This window comes from Oxyura jamaicensis, chromosome 1, assembly GCF_011077185.1.
Source record: "Oxyura jamaicensis isolate SHBP4307 breed ruddy duck chromosome 1, BPBGC_Ojam_1.0, whole genome shotgun sequence".
Taxonomy (NCBI): domain Eukaryota; kingdom Metazoa; phylum Chordata; class Aves; order Anseriformes; family Anatidae; genus Oxyura; species Oxyura jamaicensis.
The window spans coordinates 4918599-4944139 of NC_048893.1; the positions used below are offsets into that span (position 1 = coordinate 4918599).

The following is a 25541-nucleotide window of genomic DNA, read 5'->3' on the forward strand; positions in this document are numbered from 1 at the left end:
GGTAATCATCAGGAAATCATTATCTATAGAGACATCTCCAAGAAGACATGGAGTGACTTGGGTGTTTTTTTTTTTTTTTTTTTTTTTTTTTTGTTGTTGTTGTTGTTGTTTGTTTGTTTGTTTTTTAGTTGTCTGGTTTTGTTGTTGTTGTTGTTGTTTTCTTTTGTACTTGCCTGAATCATTTTAAATAGATTATTAATTTGATCCTTTTTGATAATAATGTGTGATTAAAACACTTACATGTGAAATAAAACAGAGCAGCATAAAAACATAGGGTGTTAGAAGCTTACACAAGGGGCATCATTTACTGCCATTTTGATGATCTGTAAGACTTTGCCTTATATCAGTTATAAATAACTCATCTGAAAGTAGATACAAGTGAAATTTACTAAATTGATACAATTTTCTTTTTATGATCTGAAAATATATGCATAAATGGCAAGAAAATGTAATTGACCTTAACCTTTTATGTGATAAGTCTCTTCAGTAGTGTAGTAATACTTTGCATGTATATAGTATAGTACCTCTTATCTAAACATCTCAAAGAGCTTTAGAAAAATCAATTAAATCTCACGGCACTTCTTTGACGTAGGCATATGAAGTATTAAATAGGTGATTAAACTGTGAAAATGAGAGGCAAAAGCCAACATTTTCAAAACAGGGCATCTAATGGTAAGAATAAGATGCTAAATCTGCTTATTTTGGTATGTTATTTTCATTAAAACCACAGGTTCCACTGATCTTAGGCCTCTAATGATGCATAAGCACAGAGCTTTTGACCCACATGGTCTTTGATGTAAGAACTTGATTAGATTGTCCTGTATAATGCAAAGCAAATCACAGGTCAGGTAGCACACTGGCTGCTGATTGGTGGGGAAAAAAAAAAAAAAAAAAAAAAAAAAAAAAAAAAAAGAGAGAGAGAGAGAGAGATCCCTTCATCATTAACCACCATCCAAGATACTGGTATGTGTTGCCTCCTGGAGGTGCCTCTTCCACTCTCCAACAACAGTAGAGATAAACTAGTAACTAGCTAACAGAGACATTTATTTTTTAGACAGGTAATATCATGTAAGATTAATTTTGCCCTAATTAGGGAAAATTATACTTGTGTTGACCTGATTAACAGAGCAATGTTATAATTCAGTTTCTAAGAAAGAACATTGAATAGGTAATACTAACAGATATATTTTAAATAGAACACTTTGAATCATGTATTTCTTTTCTGCTTTGAGACTAAAGACATAAAGGCGGAATAAATTTTATCATTATTACCCTATATTCTTGTTAACATATGTTGCAGTCTGAATAACAATAAAAACTTCCTGCCTAAACAAGGTTTACATTCACAAAGCTTGGGAATGCAAGGTGTTCTCAAGCAAGGTGTAACTACATATTTAAAAAGATTAACATGATGGTGCATGCATATATGGCACCTTATTTCTAAGATTTCTTGCCTGAGGAAGCAGGCAATCAATTCAAACAGAAGTACCTGTACAGGATGGGCTGTCTCTCTTGCATTTAACTCATTCATGATGAATTTGAGGAGGAACTCTTCTTGCCAACAGCCAAGCACACCCCCTTGGAACTAATCAGGATTATAAACAGGGGTGGATATTTCATAGAATCATAGAATCACAGAATGGTTTGGGTTGAAAGGGACCTTAAATCCTATCTAATTCCAACCCCCTTGCCATGGGCAGGACTTCTCCAACCAGACCAGATTGCTCAAAACCTCATACAAGCTGGCCTCAAACACTTCCAGGGACATCCACAGCTTCTCCAGGGCCTCACCACCTTCAGAGTAAAGAATTTTTTTATAATATATAATCTAAATCTTAATAATAATAATAATAATAATAATAAAAATAGAGGCTGGACACACATAGGTACTCCCACAACCAAGAGGAGACAGGCAATAATTTATCTTCTGTATCTCAGTCCTCAAGTTCCCAGAAGTCTTCTCAGATGATGTAAGAAGATATTTGAATTCTAGATGACAAGCACCCTATATCACATATGTCCAAAATTAAGAACACTAATTCATAAGAAACAAACAAACAAGCAACAACAACAATAATCCTCCCCCCCTCCCCCCCCTCCAAAAAAAAAAAAAGACAGAAGTTTTTAAAGACACATAGATATGAGTCATTGTATATAGATTCATGCCATTACAGTCCTTGTAAGATTTCTAGCTTATTTACTTTTATCTCCTATATCTCCACCACCTGTCAGTCTTTTTAGTTTTGGTTTTATTTTTCCTTTACTGTAATCTTGAATATAAGTCATCCAGACTAAAGCAACAGCATGCAATTCATATCTGGACACCACTAACCAGAATATAATCATTTGACATTCAGTCTCAAAAATACTTTGCAGGAGTTGGCTGCCTTTATTTATGTCACATAGTGCATCAATGAGAAACCGCAAGAGATAAGAACACGACCCAGCTTCACTTGCAAGCAATGGAGCTATCTCAGCTTATTTTGTTTCGTGAGGCTCTAGAACTATTGTGTGACCTCGTTGTATCCAATAAAAAATGAAACTATCAAATTTTAAAAAGTTTCATGTGTTTGTGGGTGAAGGTCACAGAAGTGAAAATCTTTCCAAAGAATCAAATGTATTTCCAAGTAATTTATTAAAATAACAGAAGACAAGCTCAGAAAACACTTTTGTGTTCCTGTCACTGTGAAATCCTTGAACTGGAGTATTCCTGGCAAAACAGAACCAGCTGGAGCTATTGAGCATAATTCTGGTGGTAGCTTACTTTTTTATAGCTCTTGGGGCCAGTAGTGTACAAGGCAAATTTGGCACCACAAAAGACAAAATTAAGTTTTGATGCCAATCTTTGTTTAAAAAGAAAAAAAAATGTATTTCTGTTCAGCACATAGAAAGCAGATGCTTTTTCTAGGTGTCTCCAGGTAAACAGGCTGATGAATGCATTCCACATTTTTCAATTACACAACTGACATATTTACAAAAATGGAACTTTGAGAATTTCCATATAGGCTCGGAGCTTGTCCCTGAAATAGCTTAAAGAAAGGAGAAAAAGAGAGAGTGAGAAAAGATACAGAGCCAAACCAGCTATAGTCTTCTGTCCGCAGACTAATTTGCCTTTTTTTGTTCTAGCAGTAAGAATAGAGTTGGGCTGTGTCAGCAAATTGTGGAATTAAACTTATAGGCATTACCTATCAGTTTTTCTTGAAGGGTGCCTTTAAAGTTAGACAGCTCTTCAAATGGATCAAAGCAAAGTTTATACACCACACAAGAACATCCTAAGTGCAGCTAAAAGATTATTCTCAATTGAACTTTGCATTCCCTTTGAAAAAAAGATCTTACGCATAGTTGAGAAGAAAAGCAGCTGCTGGTTATTTAGAAAAGGTTATTTACAAGTAAGTTTATTTACAAGTATGACCACTGAGAAAGTCAAAATCCTAGATGTAGTTTATGTTTTCAGCTATGTTTTGCATTGTCCATCCTGTTATCTTACAAATAATTCACTATCACTACACAGAGTCCTGTTGTTCAGCACCTATCTGCAGCATCAACTTTTTCTGCACTGCAAGTGGTTCTGTTTCTGGTTGGCTCCAAATACCTGCACAACTCATCTATTTGTCCTACTTGTGTGGGCCTGATTTGCATAGCAGCAGAGTGGCTTGCAAACCACATCTGCCACCTAATGATACTGCCTGCTGACACATTTATATATCTTTTAGGGAGTTTTTTCTACCTCTGTTCACAGCTGCTTCCAATTCCTTTCTAGTCCCATTCACCTTGAATTTTGCATAGCAGTGTGAGTCTCTCCACAGTTTGGATCCTAATTCATACTATGTCTTTCTGTGTGAGTTGTACTTACTTCTGATTCACTTTGCTTGAGCTAGGTGCCTCAATATTTAAATGGAAAGGAGCTAATTGTAAGGGATTTTTAGCACAACTCGAAGGAACAACATTTTTCTGCCTCCTGCCCAGCCAATTTTCGGCTCATATGGGGCCAGTCCTCAGCTGACTTAAACAACACTTCAGACATCAGCGCAGCTTGGCAGACTTATATCAGCTAAGGAACTGGCTTTCCAAGGTATGCCAAAGGCCTATCTTCTCACACAGGCTTTTGCTTTTCAGATTGTCAGAAAGACACTGGACTTAACCTTCACTGTTGACTTGACCTTTAAAGCCTAGTCCCAAGTGCTGCTCTTCCCCTCCTGAAATGAAGAGTCTGCTCAAGCTCCCTCATTCTGAGAAGGGTTGGCAGGACATCTCCCTTGGTGCCTGAGCTTTGGCATGCACCCTGGGTCAGGGATAACTGAGGCAACTGCAGACCTATTCTGTGTCCAAAGGCATTCAGGGAGGGTGTTTTGACTTGAAATGCATTATATGTAGCTGGAATTCTTTTTTCTTATTGTTGCAACATGAGGGCTTGCTGCTGCTAGTTTTAGCTGTAGGTATGGAGGTATAATTAAGCAACTGTAAGGTCACCTGAAGTTCAGAAAAAGATTACAAATATGAACATTTTTGATTCCTCTTATCTTAATTGTCCAGTCTTGGAGAAATTTTGTGATCACCTATGGTCTCACTTAGTAAATCAAGCTGAACACACAAAACTGAGATACACCCCACAGTAACTAAAAACACTGATCATTTTCTCTAATATTTTGTCTGGTGCTATTTTTTAAACTAGTTTATGTATCATAATTGATGACCTGTGTTTCAACTTGTTTAAAGTGACCATTCTGAGTGTTCTAGTGCTCAGACATTAAGCAATGCATCACAGAAGCCTGCAACCAAACGAAGAGGAACGTTATTCTGTGTACTGCTTGCTAGGCTGTTCTTGCAGTAGCAGTAAACTGCATTACTGAAAAAGGTCCCATATGGTTTTAGGCAACCTTGCCAAATAATCCCATTCATAAATCCCATTCTTATTCCACTTCCTGTATTTCATCACAGAATCACAGAATCACAGAATTTTCTAGGTTGGAAGAGACCTCAAGATCATCAAGTCCAACCTCTGACCTAACACTAACAGTCCCCACTAAACCATATCCCTAAGCTCTACATCTAAACGTCTTTTAAAGACCTCCAGGGATGGTGACTCCACCACTTCCCTGGGCAGCCCGTTCCAGTGTCTAACAACCCTTTCGGTAAAGAAGTTCTTCCTAAGATCCAACCTAAAACTCCCCTGGCGCAACTTTAGCCCATTCCCCCTCGTCCTGTCACCAGGCACGTGGGAGAACAGACCAACCCCCACCTCGCTACAGCCTCCCTTCAGGTACCTGTAGAGAGCAATAAGGTCACCCCTGAGCCTCATCTTCTCCAGGCTGAACAAGCCCAGCTCCCTCAGCCGCTCCTCATAAGACTTGTTCTCCAGCCCCCTCACCAGCTTCGTAGCCCTTCTCTGGACTCGCTCGAGCACCTCCATGTCCTTCTTGTAGTGAGGGGCCCAAAACTGAACACAGTACTCGAGGTGCGGCCTCACCAGAGCTGAGTACAGGGGGACAATCACCTCCCTGGCCCTGCTGGCCACACTGTTTCTTATACAGGCCAGGATGCTGTTGGCCTTCTTGGCCACCTGAGCACATTGCTGGCTCATATTCAGCCGACTATCAACCATCACTCCCAGGTCTTTCTCTGCCTGGCAGCTTTCCAACCACTCACCTCCCAGCCTGTAGCTCTGCTTGGGGTTATTGTGCCCCAGGTGCAGGACCCGGCACTTGGCCTTGTTGAACTTCATGCAGTTGACCTCGGTCCATCGGTCCAGCCTATCCAGATCCTCCTGCAGAGCCTTCCTACCCTCGAGCAGATCGACACACGTACCTAACTTGGTGTCATCTGCAAACTTACTGAGGGTGCACTCAATGCCCTCATCCAGATCATCAATGAAGATATTGAAGAGGACCAGCCCCAGCACTGAGCCCTGGGGGACTCCACTAGTGACTGGCCTCCAACTGGATTTGACTCCATTTACCACGACTCTTTGGGCCCGGCTATCCAGCCAGTTTCTAATCCAACGGAGCGTGCGCCAGTCCAAGCCAAGAGCAGCCAGTTTCCTGAGAAGAATGCTGTGGGAAATGGTGTCAAAAGCCTTGCTGAAGTCAAGGTAGACCACATCCACAGCCTTTCCCTCATCCACCCAGCGCGTCACTTTGTCATAGAAGAAGATCAGGTTCGTCAAGCAGGACCTGCCCTTCATAAACCCATGCTGACTGGGCCTGATCGCCTGCTTGCCCTGCAAGTGCTGCGTGATGACTCTCGAGATAATCTGCTCCGTGATCTTCCCTGGCACTGAGGTCAAACTGACAGGCCTGTAGTTTCCCGGGTCAGTCCTCCGGCCCTTCTTGTAGATGGGCGTCACATTCGCTAGCCGCCAGTCAAGTGGGACCTCCCCCGATAGCTGCTGATAAATGATGGTAAGCGGCTTGGCCAGCACCCCTGCCAGTTCTTTCAGTACCCTTGGGTGGATCCCATCCGGCCCCATCGACTTGTGCACATCCAAGTGCCGTAGCAGGTCACCAACCATTTCTTCATGGATAGTGAGGGCCACATCTCTCTCCCCATCCCCTTCCACCAGTTCAGGGTACTGGGTATCCAGAGAACAATCGGAATTGCCGTTAAAGACTGAGGCGAAGAAGGCATTAAGCACCTCCACCTTTTCCTCATCTCTTGTAACTAAGTTTCCCCCCTCATCCAGTAAAGGATGGAGATTCTCCTTAGTCCTCCTTTTTATGTTGATGTATTTATAAAAACATTTTTTGTTATCTTTAACAGCAGTAGCCAGATTGAGCTCCAGATGAGCTTTGGCTTTTCTAATTTTGTCCCTGCACAGCCTCACGATATCCTTATAGTCCTCCCTAGTGGCCTGCCCACTTTTCCAAAGATTTTAAACCCTCTTTTTTCTTCTAAGATCAAGACACAATTCTCTGTTCAGCCAGGCTGGTCTTCTTCCCCGCCAGCTCGTCTTTGGGCACGTGGGGACAGACCGTTCCTGCGCCATTAAGATTTCCCTCTTGAAGGGTGCCCAGCCTTCCTGGACTCCTCTGCCCTTCAGAACCGCCTCCCAAGGGACTCTACCAACCAGTGTCCTCAGCAGCACAAAGTCAGCCCTCCGAAAGTCCAAGACAATGGTTTTACTGGTCCCCTTCCTGGCCTTGCCAAGAATAGAGAACTCCACCATTTCATGGTCACTCTGCCCAAGACAGCTCCCAACAATCACATCCTCCACCAGTCCTTCTCTGTTTGTGAAGAGAAGGTCTAGCGGGGCGCCACCCCTGGTAGGCTCACTAACCAGCTGTGTCAGGAAGCTATCTTCCACGCTCTCCAGAAACCTCCTAGACTGCTTCCTCTGGGCTGTTTTGTGCTTCCAGGATATGTCAGGGAAGTTGAAGCCCCCCACGAGAACCAGCGCTGACGATTTCGCAACTTCTGCCAGCTGCCTGTAGAACTCCTCATCTGTCTCCTCGTCCTGGTTCGGTGGTCTGTAACAGACCCCGACCAGGACGCTAGCCTTGTTGGCCCCACCGATCCTAACCCAAAGGGACTTGACTTTACCATGCCCAGCCTCGAGTTCTACAACATCGAAACACTCTCTAATATATAGAGCCACTCCACCACCCCTTCTGTGCTGCCTGTCCCTTCTGAAGAGTTTATAGCCAGTCGTTGCAGCACTCCAGTCATGAGAGTGGTCCCACCACATCTCCGTGATGGCAACCAATATACTGTGCCATGTTTCTCTGATCATAATAACCTTGTATATCTTCTTAGTCTAAATTTATTCATTATTCCTACATTATATCTACACATAGTTTGCAATGTCAATATTGCAAAGTAGTAGCAACAAGCATATTTTGACCTGCTTCACAATGTTCATATTTAAGTCTAAGAGACACAAATCACATTCTGCAGCAAGGTGAGATTTCTATGTGCAATTAGAGCATGTAACGAAATATCTGTTTATGGAGTATAATGGACAAAGAGAATCTAAATTCATACCAATTGCGTAGAGAAATTTATTAAAGTATACGGCATTAAGCACAATCACAGAATGCAAGACTGTTTTGCATAATTTCTGTTTCTAAATAGCATGTTCTGAATATTTCCCATGTTGCCAACTCAGGCTTCAGTAGATAACTACAAACAGGTTCCTAAATTCCAGCAAAGACTTACAACTAAAGCCCTTGGCTGGCTTTCTGAAGCATGTTTACAGCCATAGTCAAGAAAAAATTCCTACTGATCTGTGAAAAGTCAAAGTTTAAACAGTATAATTTAGCTGCAACCACCTGTTTCAATTAATTCTCTTACATGTTTCATGCCCTGTAAGCTTTCTTCTTTCTCTTTAAGTCACTCTGTCAAAGATCACAGATGTTTTATTTTTGTTATAGCCCTATTATGCTTTCAGTAATTGCAAGAGGTGAATTAAATAAATCTGCAAAATACAGCATACATGGGCATCAATCATCACTTGCAAAATATGTAGGCATAGTTGTCAGGTAAAAGAAACAATCCTAAAAGAGTTAGAAACACAACAACCAACCTTGTGCTTTGTTTGCTGAATATCACTTTTAGTTATAAGCTTAGGGAAGGAAATGCAGTCTCATAAGTGGGGCACTAAACGGGGAACTGAACTGGTGGTTATAATCCTTGTTCTCCTGCTGGCCTGGCAGGCAGTATTTTACCTTCCACTCCATCTTGTGAATTTATGTTGATATATCTCTTTTCTTAATGTGTGGGGCTTCACCTTTAGCAAGAGTCTTTCAGTATAATACTGATATGGACAGTAATCTTTATAACACCAAAACATCATACATGTTTTTTCACATTCTTAACAAAAACAGAGGTACTATAACAAGCAGGGTGTAACTAGCAACACTCAGCATAAAAGTAAGCAGATACCTAGCTGAAATGCAATGAAGGATGGTCTCAAATATTTTCAAAACACTCAGCTTTTTTTTTCTTACCTATCGTTTTCATATAATAAGAAGACATCCTGCTCCTGCCACCTACACTCCAGTGTAGGTTCTGAGGTTCTGCCACAGGTAATCAGTGCTTCTCTAAGATCTGCAGTTCCTTGAATGTGTATCAAAAGCATATTCTTTGACTGCAAAATATTTGATAAAACTGCATTCCAATAGCTATGAAGAAAGAAAGAAAAAAGGAAGGAAGGAAGGAAGGAAGGAAGGAAGGAAGGAAGGAAGGAAGGAAGGAAGGAAGGAATGAAGGAAGGAAGGAAGGAAGGAAGGAAGGAAGGAAGGAAGGAAGGAAGGAAGGAAGGAAGGAAGGAAGGAAGGAAGGAAGGAAGGAAGGCGAGGAGGGAGGGAGGGGGGGGGGGGGGGGGGGGGGGGGGAGGGGGGGAGGGAGGGAGGGAGAAAGAGGTGTGACATGTCACATATCGGCCACTAGCCACTATGCAAACATTTAATAAACTTTAATATAGGGCATTGGAGAGAAAGATCTTAGAATAGTGTTCTATTCTGTGGGCAGAGTTGGAAGGTATAAGTGAAAGCACTACAAAAATTAAAGATTTCCGTATATGGACAGGATAACATTTTAAACAGGTAAAATGTTATTTTGAAACTTTAGGGATGAATCAAGCAGGGTAAACCCTGAGAAACTGATATTCTCCAAACAAATTTTCAGATTTAAGAGCACTGTGTGTGGAAAATATTTCCAGGAACTGCCTGCCTATTGACAGACCAAAGCTTTCATTATTCTTCTTGTCATCCTGTATAAAGGTGCTGCAATTATACTATAGGTATCTCTAGATTTTTATTTCAGCATGAGAGTTTTTCAGAAGTCTTTGCCAAACTCAGCTCAAGATCAAGATAAGGAAGCATTAATGTTGATTATACTAGAAACAGATAGACCAATGCTTTTCAACATCTTGTTGCAAATGGGTAATGACAGGATAAATCACTGGGTCTGAAAGTCTCTTGGCTGTAGCATGAAACTGTATTGAAGCTGAACATTAGATCTACATGAGCATTATTAACCTTTCCCTCTGCTGCTAAAATTCTGGTGCTTTGGGTTTCAGTGTTTAAAATTGCAAAGCTCTGAGCAAGTACTTTGCAAATGCCATAAACTACTTCATTTAAAATATGCTGAGATCCTAGCAAAGTAACGAGATTTGCCTAGAAAATATTAATGGTGCATCCAAAGATTTAGATCAAGGCTTAAATCCTTTTATTTAAACTAGGTTGAAGATGTTGGTTTAATGTCTCCTAATATGACTGCAGAAGTTACCAAGGAGAGAAAGAAGATCAAGGAAAATAAATAAATAAATAAAACATTTTTTCTTTCTTTTTTTTTTTCTTTTTTTTTTTTTTTCTTTTTTTCTCTCCTTCATTTTAGGGAAACAGGCAATGCATCTGAAAAAGGAAGTATCACAAAGCTACAGGGACCACTACTAATATCACAAGAGCAATTAGTACTACTGTCCATTGAACAAAATTATACACAGCTGCAGATTTCCAGGCATAAAACAAAATGGAAAGATTACTTTTTGGAAAGCGTAGATGTAGACTTCAGTTACTCCTTTTAAGTCCAGGTCCCCATTTATTACTTTTACACTTGTTTTTCCACATACTTCTCTTTAGCTCCAGCCAACCATAACAGCAGATGTCCTTGTAGAAATAGATATATGGAACTTGGTACATGGAGAAACCAACAGGTATCCAAGGAAATAATTCTAAGTGTCTTTTGATGTATGTGTTTCTATCTGCATCACAATCCAGAAGTGGGTGGCTATCCTGTGTAGATATATCCAAATTAACATCAGTCTAGCTGTGTCTCCATGGTAGCAAGGACTTCCTTTGAGATGTACAATTCAGCAAGACATGAGGTGTGTATGCAGGAAAAGCTGTACCTCCTGTGTTTCACAGCTGTCACATTAAAGCTCACTTGGAAATGTCTTTGCAAGACACCAGCATACATCGGGACCATTAGAGTTTGGGGTGTATTTGTTTGTTGTTGAACACTACTGAAGAGAGCTAGGTCACTTCTGAGTTGTTGATTCAAACCTTTACAGCTTCAAGAGGGAATGAAATCTGGAGATCTTATCAATTTAGGGCAAAAACAGAAGAGCTTTTACCACTTCTGACTTTCATACAAGGTCTCTGTGGAGACAGACACTTGTAACCCTGATTAAGGTACTTAATTTCTAAAGAGTTCATTCTAAAATCCAATGCTTTCTTGTAGATTGGTCTGCTCAATGTACAGGGGTTTTAAGCTTCATTCTTCTAAGTCATTTATGTCTTCAAATTCATTGTATGTCTTCACATTCATTGCATGGCAAACCTACATATCTAACTCCTAATTTGGGGTTTTACTTCATAAATGCATTACATCCAAACATAGGTATTGCAACACTTAGAAATGCAGGCACTGATATTTCATTCTACCAAGTCCTCAGACCCTTAAGTTTTCCCAGGTGGCTCATCCTCAAACACAGATAGATCTATTTCATTGTATTCATGGGATTTCTCTCCTCTGTTCTGAACTCAGTCAGAATTAAATCATATCCAGGCCTCTGACTAGCTGCAAAGACTAGAAAGAGTGAGATTAGCTCTCGGAAAAGTTTCCAGATTAAGGATAATATAGATATTTCATGTGTCACTCACTTATCCTTATCACAGACATCTATATAAATGAGTTTCTGACATTCTCCTACTTATCTGTTACACAGCATTACAGATTTGTAAGATTATGCTTTCTCTGGGCTCCAAGATTCCCCTTTGAATCCAGACGTTCAGCATTGTTTTCATCACACTTGGACTTTGTTCCACTTTTAGTAGCAGCATGATGTCAGTCACATTTAAATCAGATGAAAACCTGAATTTTTCATATTAATTAAAGTTCAATAGATTCCTTATAAAGAATAGATGAAAGGAGCAGCAGTGACAGGGGAGTCATGTAGGCCGGATTTTCTGCAGATTAGCTAAAGCTGGTATGAACTTCCTCCTTAGCTTTCTGGAATGTTTCCTGATTTTTTGAAGAGATTGACAAATAAGGTTTTGCATAATAGCACAGGAGCAATTTCCTCATCATTTCCACAATATAAAGAGGAGACAGAAAGAAAAACAGCATGCTTTCTTGAATGTTTCTTGAACTGCTGTTAAACACACAAGGGCCAAACTCACCACAATTACTATTCTCCTGGGTTACAGCGCTGGGTTACAGCAGCGATGGATTAGGCTTTGGTGTGTTTAGGTGTGATGCCCTGGAAAAAGCACAAGTAGAGCCTCCTAGAATTGTCAGTTTTTGGAGACTGCTCATAATTGTTACTTACAAAGGAAACCCCCAAAATTACTTTGTTCTACACACTCATTCCACGGCTAGCCCCTCAAAGGAGAGCATCTCATAGCACTGTTGCCATTTGATCACCTATAAACCTCCCAATACTCCTTTAGCAGCAAGGACAGTTTCCTCACCTCCCCAGGATGACTCTGAAGCTGGGAAACCCAATGCTGGGCTACCAGGGCCCTGAGCTACTTCAGGTAGCTTCATGGGTAGCTACCTAACACATCCATTGGGTCAAGCCAGGAAGCACTGATGTACCTGGGCAGGAGAGGAGAAGAAACCCCACCCACCACAGAAGGCCCCAGAATGACTATTTCAGTACTGTAGAAATACTGGATCCAATCAAAAAAGGCCACCCAAACACATTGCTCCATCTAAGCAAATACAAACCAAAAATTAGGTCAAATACTGCACATTCGAGCAAGTTACTTGAAGGAATAATGTCAGGCAACCATCTCTCTCCCTTTTAAAGAGGTGGTGTCATTTAAGCTGGCAGGAAGCTAAGTACTACAGAGCCTCTCACTCCCTCTCCTTAGGTGGAACTGGGTAGAGAATTGGAAAGATAAAAGTGCAAGAATTTATGGCTTAAGATCAAGACAGATTACTAGGTAAAGCAAAAGCCACTTATGCAAGCAAAGCAAAACAAGGAATTGATCTGTTTTTTCCTATCAGCAGGCAGGTGTCAGCCTGTTCCAGGAAAGCAGGGCTTATCTTGTGTAAGAGTTTCTTGGGAAGACAAACACCATCACTCTGAGCATCCTCCCAGTTCTTCCTTCTTTATCCCGGCTTTTAATGCTGAACATGACACCACATGGTATGGAATTAATGCTGAACATGACACCACATGGTATGGAATATCCCTTTGGTAAGCCTGGGCCATCTGTCCTGGCTGTGTCCCCTCCCAGCTCCATGTGCACCCCCAGCCTCCTGCCTGGCAGAGCAGCATGAGAAGAAGAGTCCTTGGCTCTGTGTAAGCACTGCTCTGTGACAACTAATTTAAGTCACTTAGAGACTCTACCCTATTCTTTAGTCTGTACAGCTACCTGGTATATATCCCAGCATGACACCTTTTAATGTATTAAAAAGGAACCCAGACTATTAGCCAAGCAATGAGCAAAGCAGTGATGTTTCTAAGTAGATTAACTTCTTTCTCCATCTCTGCCAAAGCCACATGCACTTTGCCTTTTTACAAATAAGAATGCTAGACTGAATATACAGATATGGTGATTCTTAACTAGTATTTCTGCAAAGGAACTGGTAAGATAACATCCACTAGCACATGATTTTAACATTTACTACTACCTTTTCATTAAAGCTGTCCATGAGAGAGTCAGCAGCAAGGTCCAAATGGTTTAGGATTATGGGGAACATGAAGAGAAATTCGCAGCAGGAGGCTAATGTCACGCTCCATTGACCCTCCCTTGTTCCCATCTAGATTCCCCCAGATTGCCTTTTAGATCAAGGGTCTGTTTTAAGGAAGTAACTTGTCATTTCATAAAGACTTATAGACTCCAGCTAGCTTAGGGTTCTGATCTAGCACTGTAAGTAAGCCATCTTGCCTTGCATTCCCCTCTGACATCGGGGAAAAAAGTACCTGCAACCTAGGTCATGGTTTTCAGGCAAGTCTGTGTTTCCCAGAATGGAAGAGTTGGCTCGCTTTTGGGGATATGCAGTTCCACAGGGACACAGAACTGACGTACAAAGTGGTAGAAAATGTTGGAAAACCATGTCAGGCCCAAACAGTAGTTCTCTCAGGTATGCGATCTTCAAAATTGACTGTAAGGACACATTACAGAATACTATGAGAGTCAGGTGCTCCCTACATGCATACCTCATTCTTCTGGTGAGATAATCATGACATTGTCACATGCACTCTAATGGCAATATAACATGATCCATTGGGAGTTTACTTATTCTGCCTCTTGGAGGAAGGCCCAGAACCTCAAGAAGAACTCAAGAAACTTCCTTCTAATTTGAGATACAGGTCCAGGGGCTCCCATAACTCTTTCTACAACACAAAAATTCAAATGATCCTTCAGCTACATGGTAAACACCAACTTTCTGCATTGTTATCTACTAAAATTTTATTTACAGATGCTGTAATTAAGCAGCAGTATAACATATTTCAGAACAATTTGATAAAACTTGAATTATGTTCATTTTCTAGCCAGAAAGAGGATCACTACTTAGACATTTGTTTTTTAAGACTCAGAGCAATATCTATACCAGTGAGCTTTGCAAAGAGAAAGTCTACTGACTATTTTATTAGGGTTTGAGGGGTTTTAGTTTTACTTACCATTATTTATAGTAGATATTCTAAGTATGGAGAAACATCTTTATATTGTCACTCACATTGAAAACTGTCTAGAGTGCTCTAAATGATGGGTAATGAAAAACAAAGTTGAAAGTAGCTGGAATGTGTCTAGCAGGTACTGCTGGAGTCAGGTCAGGCCTTAATGTCTTCATTTTGGTCCAAGGGAAAAGAGTAAAGAGAATACTAATGAAAGTTGCAGATGGTACTAAAATCGGTAAAGGTTATCAACCCCAGTGAAATAATGCAAGAGGACCTGAATAGTATAGAAATATTAGCTTAAAGCAAAATTATGTTTAGCGTGGAAAATTGCAAGCTAATCCCAATAGAGAAAAATAATTAATGTTGAGTAGCAAAGGAACAAAGGTAAAAAGAACCTGAAAAGCAGGTTTATTGAAAGAGATATAGGGTAAAAGAAAACTTAGAGATAAATTGGCAAAGTGAAGCAGGAAAAAAAAAAAAAAATACCTTTGATCTAAAGGCTTAGGAAAAAATCATATGCCATAAAATGAGCAACATGTAAGATGAGAAGACTTTTTTTTTTCTTCCTTTCTAGGAATATTTGATTTATAAGGATACAAAACAGAAGTTCGTGAAGAAGTAATGTGAAAGTGGGCACACCCATCTAAAAATAAATATTTTCCTCTTCTACTGATATTTTCATTATAGTTGACCAATGAGAATGAGATGAAATTAAAGAGATAAAAATCAAGATCTAGTAGACAGTGCAACAGCCACATATACAAAAGACAAATTTTAGCACACCAGGCATTTGAAGTAACGATCAGGCAATTTTAGAGCTGTGCAGTAATGAACTTTAGTAAAACTGGAAATTAAACTGCTAAACACAGCAGACCTTTCACACTTGTAACCTGTGCTACTTCCTGTCCCACCTGATAAAATGTGATTTATAGAAAAGCATGTCTCAAATTCATTAGGTCTCCTGAAGGGACTTGCTTCAGTGTTTTCTTGTGGGGTAGAATATTTTGTTTCTTTCTCTTAGGAAAATATTCTTCACTGAGAAGGTGTTTGGGCATTGGCACAGGCTCCCCAGGGCAGTGGTCATGGCACTGAGCCTGCTGGAGTTCAAGAATTGCTTGGACAACACTCCCAACAATAAGGTCTGCTTTCGGGATGGTTCTGTGTAGACCCAGGAGCTGGACTCCATGACCCTTGTGGGTCCCTTCCAGCTCAGGATATTTTGTTATTCTATGATTGTTTGTTAGGTTTCTTCTGTTTTGTCGTTGGTGGTTTGTTTGTGTTTGTTGTTTATTTTCCAGGTCTGACTAGTCTAATTAATAGGACAAATATTGCAGATCAGCTCTAGTACCTGGTTAATTACTACTTCATCTAAACCACTTCAGAAATAAAACAATAGTAGTATGTCCCAAGGGATTGCACTCTGTGTTTAGAGATTGGTCTTTCTTCCTGTCCTTGACTTTCTCTGTATCTGTGTGGATGTTCTATCTTTTAAACTTACCTTATATATTGACAGCATGGAGATATTAGTGCACATATTGATAAATTGCTCTCAGCATATGGAATTTCCTCTATCAATGAGATTTTATATCATTAAATATTTTCTATGTATATCCTGATATTGCTTTATAAATTAACTCTATTGTTTTGCTCAATTAAACTACTGAAATTTGTTTCCAAAAGCTCTTAATTTTGAATATTAGTTTTATTAAATCCTTTATAGTCCAGAAGACTTTCCTCAGTAAACAGTAATTTTCAGATTGATCTAATGTATATGACTTTTTTATTTCCTCTGATATCCTCTGATTTCCTCTGATATCCTGTTTCTATCATTTCAGTGAGAGATTCCTATTTTATGTACAATACTTAAGAATGATTAATGAGTTTCATTGTTAGGAACAAAACTTTAATAAAATCTATCTTAATTTCTGCTATAAATAATAACTGCTTCCATTGAATTATCTAAAGCCAATTGAATTAAAACAAATATAATTTACACAGAATATATATATATATATATATATATATATATTCTTACTGCTGCATTGTTTATGCAAGGTGCACATTCAAATTCCTAATTTTGCAGTGGCAACCTAAACAATCTACCATAGAGCAATAACACAATTATACCTCGGAATGTTGCTTAAGGTCATTGCTTTTTCTACTTCATGTCTAATGATCATATAATGTCCTATTAAAGGAGCAGATATTTCTGACAATATAGGCATGAAGCAGACAGAATGCTATTTTGCACACTTGTCCTTGGGAAAATCCAATCCTGCTCCTGCGTCATTAGACAACAAAGGAATCCAGAAGAGGAGTTCAGCTGCAATCTTGGGATGATTATATAGAAAGATTTTCAGACAGACAGTAGGGGTTTGACACATGTTTTGACCCCTAGGCCTCTCTCCAGGTCTGTACAGGAGACCACCACAGCACCGTTGGAGTACAATTCTTCGAGCAAGCCACACACATGAGCTCTGGCTTGGGGAACGTGCCTGAAGTGTAGGATCTGGCAGCAAAGCAGAGATGTACTGCAGCCTGTAAAGTGACAGCTAGGGTGCACTGATACATAAGTGCCTGGCAACTGCTCTGATTTATTGCAGTGGCTGTTATGGCTCTCTGTGAAGCCTAAAATAATCTACGAATGTTTCACATTTTAATAGTATTCATGTTGAGGGCCTCTGTGTGACTGCAGCTATATGATAACATATGCCCCAATTGGATTTGCCCTTTGTGTACAAGATGACACAATTTGTGCATAGTTAGCCATGAGGGAGACAGAGATTCCCCTTTTCCTGTGCAGGCAACATTGGGTCTCTCAGCCACTCATATATACCAAAGAGAGAAGTATTCTCCTTCTTAAGAGCATTTACACCCTCAGAGCTTAACAGATGGGATGTTCTTGCCCTTCAAGGCAAAGCTCTGCTGTCAGAACAGACACACAGAGGAAAAAAATATAAGTAATAAGCAAAGGAAGTAGTTAAGAGTTTAATGGGATTTGACTGGTTATTACATTGCCATTAATTATTATTAACTTAAATATTCAATAACACCATGGACCTCAAGCAATGGACATCATTAACAGTACATACAGTTCCTAGCAAAGCAAAAAGCTGTTCAAGAACATCACTGTTAATAGAAGTTGAGGACTTAAAGAGTTAGGAAAGCTATGGCTAAAACCACTCACAATATTCATTCCTTCCCCCGAAGCCCATGTTATACAATGGGGTTGTTTAGTCTGGAGCAGAGGAGACTCAGGGAAGACCTTATTTTTCTCTACAACTACCTGAAAGGAAGTTGTGGGGAGCTGGGGATCAGCCTCTTTTCACAGATAACTAGTGATAGGACTAGAGGGAATGACCTCAAGTAGAGCCAGGGGAGGTTCAAGTTGGAAAAGAGGAGACATTTCTCCTCAGAAAGAGCAGTCAGGCATTGGGATGGGTTGCCCAGGGAGGTGGTGGAGTCGCCATCTCTGGGGGTGTTTAAAGAAACGTTGGATGTGGTACTTAGAGACATGGCTTAGTGGGTGACATTTGTAGTAGGGTGATGGTTGGACCATATGGATGATCTTGGAGGTCTTTTCCAGTCTTGATGATTCTATGATTCTATGCTGCTAAGCAATCAATCTTCATTATACATATTCTATTTACCCTTCCAGCATATTTCCAACAGCACTTCTCCAGTCTCCATCTCTGAAACAATTCCACTGGCTGTACATTCCCTTCTTACTTTCAGGCAAGAAGTCTTTCACAGACAACCCATGCTGCTCTCCAGCAGCACCTCAGTTTTAGTCCTCCTTTTTCCAGGCATATTCTGACCTTTCTTTCTCTGACATATTCCTTCCTATCCAGCTCTTGCTTCACTCATCTTCTGTTTCAAAGTATTCCTACCAACAGTTCAAGTGCTCAGCACTTACAGTAATGGCCATATCTACACTATTAAGTGAAGTAGGCTACAGCCTTGAGAGCAAAAGGCATTGCACTGCTAAAATCCATATGCCCAAGCCTTCCACTCTGAACTTTCTCCTCGAAAATCAGGATGGTGTCATCCTACCTTCCCAGTAATGCTGCACCATCTCCTAAGCCATGCAGGATATAGCTTGGGCATCCTGTGTTTCTCTCCAGCTTCTCCAGAAGTGCATTTATTTGTATAATTTTCTTTATGGATTTTTTGTTTGTTTGTTTGCTTGACATAAATGCCATCCTTCTGGACAAATTTGAAGTCTCTGCATGAAATCTGGCAGAAACACAATAGCCGCAGATCTCCTGAAAGAAAAGCCTACTGACATCTTAAGATGCTTTTCCCACAGCCTGGCTCTCAGCAAAGACTGGGTTGATTCGGCTGAAGTTTTCCAACAATCAAAAGCAGACCCCTAGCAGAGAAAATTTAATCCCAAAATGTAGTGTGGTAAAAAGCCATAAGCAACTGAAAATAGGCTTATATAAAGAGAAGCATTGGGAAACTTTGAAAAGTGCTTCTCCTAGTCCTATTAATAATACCTTTTTGACTGGCCTGATATTCCTTTATCCTCCTATAAAGATTGCAAAAGATAAAGAAGATTTTACAGACAGGCTCAATAAATGCCAATTCATGGGTTTGACTGTATATTTGCATACTTCTCACCTGTTAAGTTTTAAGATGGAAGGCAATAAAGGTATTGTTGGTTCAGGAGCCACCAACCTGCACTTTCTGAATTCACATTGGATCCCTCCTAGATTTACACATTTAGGTGTGAAGTCAAAATTCAAATATCAGGGTCACTGCTACATACATGGATGCCTTTTTACTGAGGAGCCCACAGAGCGCACACTTATGGTGTGTGTCAGGATTTACTGAGCATATTCAGGGAAGCTGCCAAAGTGTTTGGAGTGCTTTGGCAGCAGAAGAAACAGCTGGTCCCATCAAAGTGATCACATTCTTGGGCATTAATTTAGAGTCCGAGAGGATGGAGTGATGTTTGCCAAGGAATAAGCTTTATAATCATAAAGGGTTCGTGACTAAGAAATCACAGACTAATAAAGGTATGGCTAAAGCAGTTGCTTTGTTAACTAGTCATTTGAACTTTGAAGAAAAGGGTATTTAGGCAGCATGTAGTCTCTGATCTGACCAGTTCTTTCAATGGCAGAAGCTATAGATGGACTGATGTTGTAAGAGCAATCGACTCCGAGTACTGGAAGCTGTTCTATGCAGTCTCGGTATATCAGCAAATAATAAGTCAGTGCTAGTGGAAGAATGAATTATTCATAACTATGTATTGTGAAAATACATTTGAATGTGCCTGGAAGGTTTGCTTCTGAGGAACACATGCTGGAATTATGCAGAGATGTGTATCAGAAAAAAAAAAAAAATAACATCTGTATTTAGATTAGATATAAGAAATTCTTCATTGTGAAGGTGGTGAGGCACTGGAACAGGTTGCACAGAGAAGTTGTGGATGCCCCATCCCTGGAGGTGTTCAAGGCCAGGCTGGATGGGACTTTGAGCAACCTAGTCTAGTGGAAAGTGTCCCTGTCCATGGTAGGGGGGTTGGAATTAGATGATCCTTAGGTTCCCTTCCAATCCAAACCATTTAATGATTCTTATGATTCTGTCTTATGGACACTTAAACTTGGTGTATGCCTGATTGTTTTCTTTCCTTCTGCTACTTACACCAGCACAGAAAACATCCCCTTCCAGCTTGGAGCCAAGGCTACCATTACACCATTACAAAATTGTTGCCTACTTTTCTTTCTCTTTTTAACTATTCCAGCAGCTGGAGTTTTCCACCAAATGATCGGTTAACAACACATTGATTGCAAACAATCATCAAAACAAACCCAAAACTCTTAATGAATAGAGGTGGCACGCTTATCTTTCACATTATACTTCTTGTGAAAAAAGAGGGAACATACACAGACTCTATCTCTATCTCTCTTGCCTTAGGGTTTTATTTCCATGCCGCAAGCTATCTTAAGACATGAACATTTGGAAGGCTAACACAAAAAATGACTTGATTTATAAAAACACCAAATTCTGTAAAGGTTTTTTGTTGTTGTTGTGTTTATCCCCCTTTGAGGAGACAACAGGATGTACTGAGAATACAGCAACATAGGTATGAGTAATTAATTCAACCACGGACGAGGCAACTGGAAAGGTCTAGGATGTGTAACAGTCATTTATTAAACCACATAAACTACATAATTTTTTCTTCCTCCATAAGAGATTTTGGTAAGCAGAGCTACACATTATAAGATGTGTTTTAATGGAAATTAACAAACGTGTAAATTTTTTCTTCTGAGAAAAAAAGAAGAAAAAAGTGTTTATTAACCACACAGAAATCAGAAGTTTACAACCTTACTTTTCACTTTATCAAACCCTTTTTATGGGTTGCACTTTGCTGAGGGAAGGTGAGAGCTTCTGTTGTTACTCTGTCTGTCCATCCATCCGTCCCATGTCCTCCCTCCCCCAACCACAACACCTCCCCCACCCCCACCCAGCACAGAGTAGTTAAGCTTATATAGGTCAGCATATCAGATATAGAGATCCTATAAGAACACACCACTTCTGCACTGGATTCAAAGACTATACAGAACTGTAGACAAAGTACACTGCTAACAGCAGGTGCTGTACAAAAAAAAAAAAAAAAAAAAAAAAAAAAGTATCTTTAAAAGAGCTTTTAATTACTGTATATCTTTGTTTAGGAGCCACCTTCAACCACCTTTTCCTTGTGAGCTGCAGGGGAAAGCAATTAAATGTATGAGAAAGCCACCTTTAATTTAAAGCTGCAGGAGGAAGCAATTAGTGTAACAGAAGTGTTAGATTGTACACAAAGAAATACGGTATATGGAATCACTGAAGGCTGGCTATTACTTCGACATAATTAATACAGATTGTAATTCTTAAAATGTGTGAGACCACTGAAAGGTGAAAGTCATAGCTGACTTTATTTCCATGTTTATTTCCAAGTCTCTTTATGACAAAGGACTTAACTCTACACAAAAACACATTGATACCTGTCGGACATATAATTCACACTTTCTCTATATTCCCTTTATATATGTGAACAAACCCCAAATATTTTATGATTCTATGATTCTGTGAGCTCCTTTATCTCTAAGGGGCAGGAAGGCACAATGGAATGGAATGGAATGGAATGGAATGGAATGGAATGGAATGGAATGGAATGGAAATTCCACAAATGGTTTCTGTGTTTTTAGGACCCAATCCTTGGTCAACAGTGACATGTAAATTGAAAAAATCCCAGTCAATATGAACTCCACTGAATTTAAAGGCAAAAATATTACTCAAACAAGATCAGAAAATGTTTCACTCAATGGTGTTTTGTAAAGGATACACAGGTTAATTTGACACTTTCTGTTGCATTAGATGGCATGAAACTTCAATGAATTACTACTTCTTTAATTTTCCTGGTTCATTAAGAACTGAATGTAGAACCACAAAGCAAGTATTACTTCTTTCTTAGTACCTGATTTGTCTAACTTCTACAGTCCAACGTATATGATCCTTAATCAAAATTAGATTTTAACAAAGACATTAAATGGTTAATAGTAACACACAGCATCATTAAAACTCTAAAATAAAGGAAGCTTTCACAGCTTTCAATCATACTATTCTCCCTAAATACCTCAGTCTTAGTCCTTGTGTTTTCTGGTGTCCTTTATTATTAGCAGCTTACTTTACTACTAGTTTTATTTGAAGTTAACAGCACAAGTAAGATGTTTCTATAAATGTTTGATTTTATGAGCTCTTGTGCATTTTTCTCAACCAATTAGTCAAATTGCCTTCTTGACTGTATCTCCTTGCTAAATCTAGCTTTTTTTAGTTTTTTTTATTTAGTGTACTACCTTATTCCATTAAAGACAAAGTTCAATTATTTGTCTTTTGAAGCTCTGAGTGCCTTGTTTAAAATGCCAAGTGCATTAAAAACAGGTCACCCTTGACTTTTGCAAGGAGATATAGAAGGATAATAAGTTAGTTTAATTTATTGGAATTTTGAAATTAAGCAAGTGTATGTATGTGTGCATGCGTATGTGTATGAAAATACCGAAATAGAGATGAAATGTTGTCAAGCCATCAATAACACTTTTTTTTTTTTTCTTTTTGCCATTTTCATTTTTTTAATCTTAAAAAGTAGCAAGAAAGAAGGAAAATCTTGTGGCTAAAACAAAGGACAGAGGGGCAAGGGACACTGGACTTGGAGAAAAATGTATACTAGAACATTTTGCTAGCATTAAAATAGAATTTCATTGCCACACAAGTGTAAATGAGCACAACATTCTAGCAGAGAAGAGCTGCTTTTTTTGCTGACTACTTGGGGAATCTGCCATTGTACCACTTCCAAATCCTGTTCACTGTCCTTATCTATTTACATTTCCATTTTGAAGACAACTCTCTATGCTGCCTTTTGCCTCCACACTGAGACTGAACCCAAAAATGATAGCAAAAAAATACTTGCGTACAGCCTGAGACTGTGAAGAGAGCTTGGTAAACTTTGCAACGAAATGGATCTTGGCTATGCCAATTTAAGACAGGGTGAGAGATCTCTACCATTTGCAGAAAAAGCTTGAGATGGCAATGTGTAAAAGGGGTCTGGAGGTTTTAAAAGTGGAGAAAGCGACTTAAAAGGTGAATATGGCACTAATATAATATAGAAGTCACTTAATGAACAGAAGCCTTATGTGAGCTGTAGGGCAGACCCTAGACATTGAGCTCTGTTGTGCAGCTCTTGGTGGCAGGAGTCATCCAGATGGAGCTAGAGCTGCTTTGACGAATAAAGGCAGCAGAAGCGGTGCAGCTACAGTAACAATTAGTTTCTGCAGAGTTTTAACAAAACTGTTTAGAAGCCAATTGTCTATGGCAGGCATGTGCAGCATACATGTATCTCTTCCTGAGTAAATGGCAAACTTCGAGTAAAACATAGATTAATTTAATTAAGTTTAAACATTTCAGCTTTTTTTTAAAAAAAAAAAAAAATATTTTATAGTTACACACATAAGTAGAGCAATCACTGAATACAAATGTTGCATATTTACTGTGGCATGATCCGGGCAATTACTACTAAAGTATCAAGGAAAAGCATCATTTCACTCTTTTAATTTTATTTTATAATTAGGTGGGAACCATATTTTGGTGAATACATTTATAGTTAGAAGTTATAGATTATGTCTCTCTTTGTTTTGGAAGGATGATTTTAGCCCTGTTGCTAAAAGCCTGTTAGCAACAATAAAAATAGCTATAAAAAGGCGTTTATAGCTCTTGTACTTGATTTTCTTGTTGGTTTTCATCAAATATTTCACACTCATATGATGTATGCAATCTACTAATAGTAACACAGACCTTCAAGAGTGATTTTAAACATCTGGTTAAAAGCAGCTTTTTATGTACTCAGATTTTCTGTTCATTCATTTACATGAGTGTTTTGCCAGTTGTTCATTATGCATCTGACTTCTGTCAGTTTTTGTTCTTAAAAAATGATTTGAAAAAGTTTAGAATGAAAAACTAAAACCATAACAAAGAAAAAACTACTGGCATTTCTTTTGTGTGCCAGAGTTTTAACCACTTTGCATTAAAAGACTTTCCTGACATCCTTTTCAAGCAAACATTTTTGTACACAGTATTACAGGAAGGGCTGAAATGCAACAAGGTAAATGCCTGCACGTATTCTACATATACCATACTATTAAAATCAATCTGTTCGGGTTAGTTTCCATTTTGAGGAGAGCTGAGAAACACAACCACCAGTTTCTGTCACGTGCTGCATCATATCAATTAAAATTAAATTAAATTTCATGCAAAAATCACAACTTAGAAAATCCCAGCAAACAACAACAGAACCTTTCCACTAATGATTTTCAGTCATCAGAAGTGGAGAGAGACTCAGACAGCAGACAGCATGGTCCCAGCATGCTTTTTGCCTTTTTTTTTGTTTGCACAGTAGCTGTCAGTTGCAGCCCTGCAGGTAGTAGAACCCAGTGGGAAGAGGGGCGGGACAGAGCGATGCTGCCTGAACTGACAGCAAATTTAAATTACTGAGCTTTCTTTTTCTTTTTTTTTTTTTTTTTTCTTTCTTTGCTTTTTTTTTCTGTATTTTTCTACTCTGCGACAAACTGCAAAGATTCTAGTACACGCTAATTTAACAACCCTGATTCGTCTTTTTTTTTCCCCTTTCTGATTCCAGGATAATTAAAAGAGAAACCTGTAAAGGCAACATTCCTTTAAGCAAGTTGGTGCTGCAACGTGCTGGTAAGGCAAATTTATTTTTTTTGTTCCCTTCCCCATCTTTTCTTTTCCTTTTTTGGAGCTGAAAGCTTTTGTATATCTAACGCAGTCATAAGTGTAGTTCCCCTGCTGTGGAGGGTTAGGATGTAATGAAAAGGTGTAACTGCTTGATATGTGACCTTCTCCTATTACTTAAAATGGATAATAACAGCTTTCGTGTCTGTCCTCATGATGCTTTTCTCTCTGTGAATTGACTATTTGCTCAACAGAAGCGGTACTGTGATTGTCGCACTATGACAATGAGGACTTGATTGTTTTTTGGGTGCTGTTCCATGCTCCTATCAGAAAAGATACTTGAGTTGGGGGGTTTGTGTGTGTGATTTTCTTCAAACGCTGCCTGAAGCACTGATATGACGGGGGTGGAGATGGGGGTGGAGGAGATGGTCTTGGGTATCATTCTGCCTGTTCAGCTGTTTACTAGGTAGAGAAGTGCAACACTGAAACTTTTTTAAAAATAAATAAATATTTTTCAGCTTGCATTGAGTGAGATCACTGTCTCTGGGATTTATTGTATACTGGGCAAAGTTCTTGCTCTCCCTTGCATTGTTCTTCTGGAGAAAGGGGGGAGGGATGTTCTACTTCATAGCTTGTCATAGCTTTGTAGCCGCTAATTGCAAGGAAGTGACAAACTTTGAGATGAAATACCTGCCATTGTTTTTGCAAATAATGGGTTTGATGCTCTGGATAGTTC

The 25541-nt window shown here is 39.3% G+C and overlaps 1 protein-coding gene across 2 annotated transcripts in view; it reads left to right on the forward strand.

Annotated features, from left to right (window-relative positions):
• The first annotated feature begins 24584 nt into the window (after positions 1-24584).
• CELF2 (CUGBP Elav-like family member 2) overlaps positions 24585-25541 on the forward strand; it is a 565285-nt gene continuing 564328 nt past the window's right edge. For both annotated transcript variants that reach the window (XM_035315484.1, XM_035315498.1), the window contains exon 1: positions 24585-24814. The gene's annotated coding sequence lies outside the window, so the exon portion shown is untranslated. The remainder of the gene's footprint in view (positions 24815-25541) is intronic.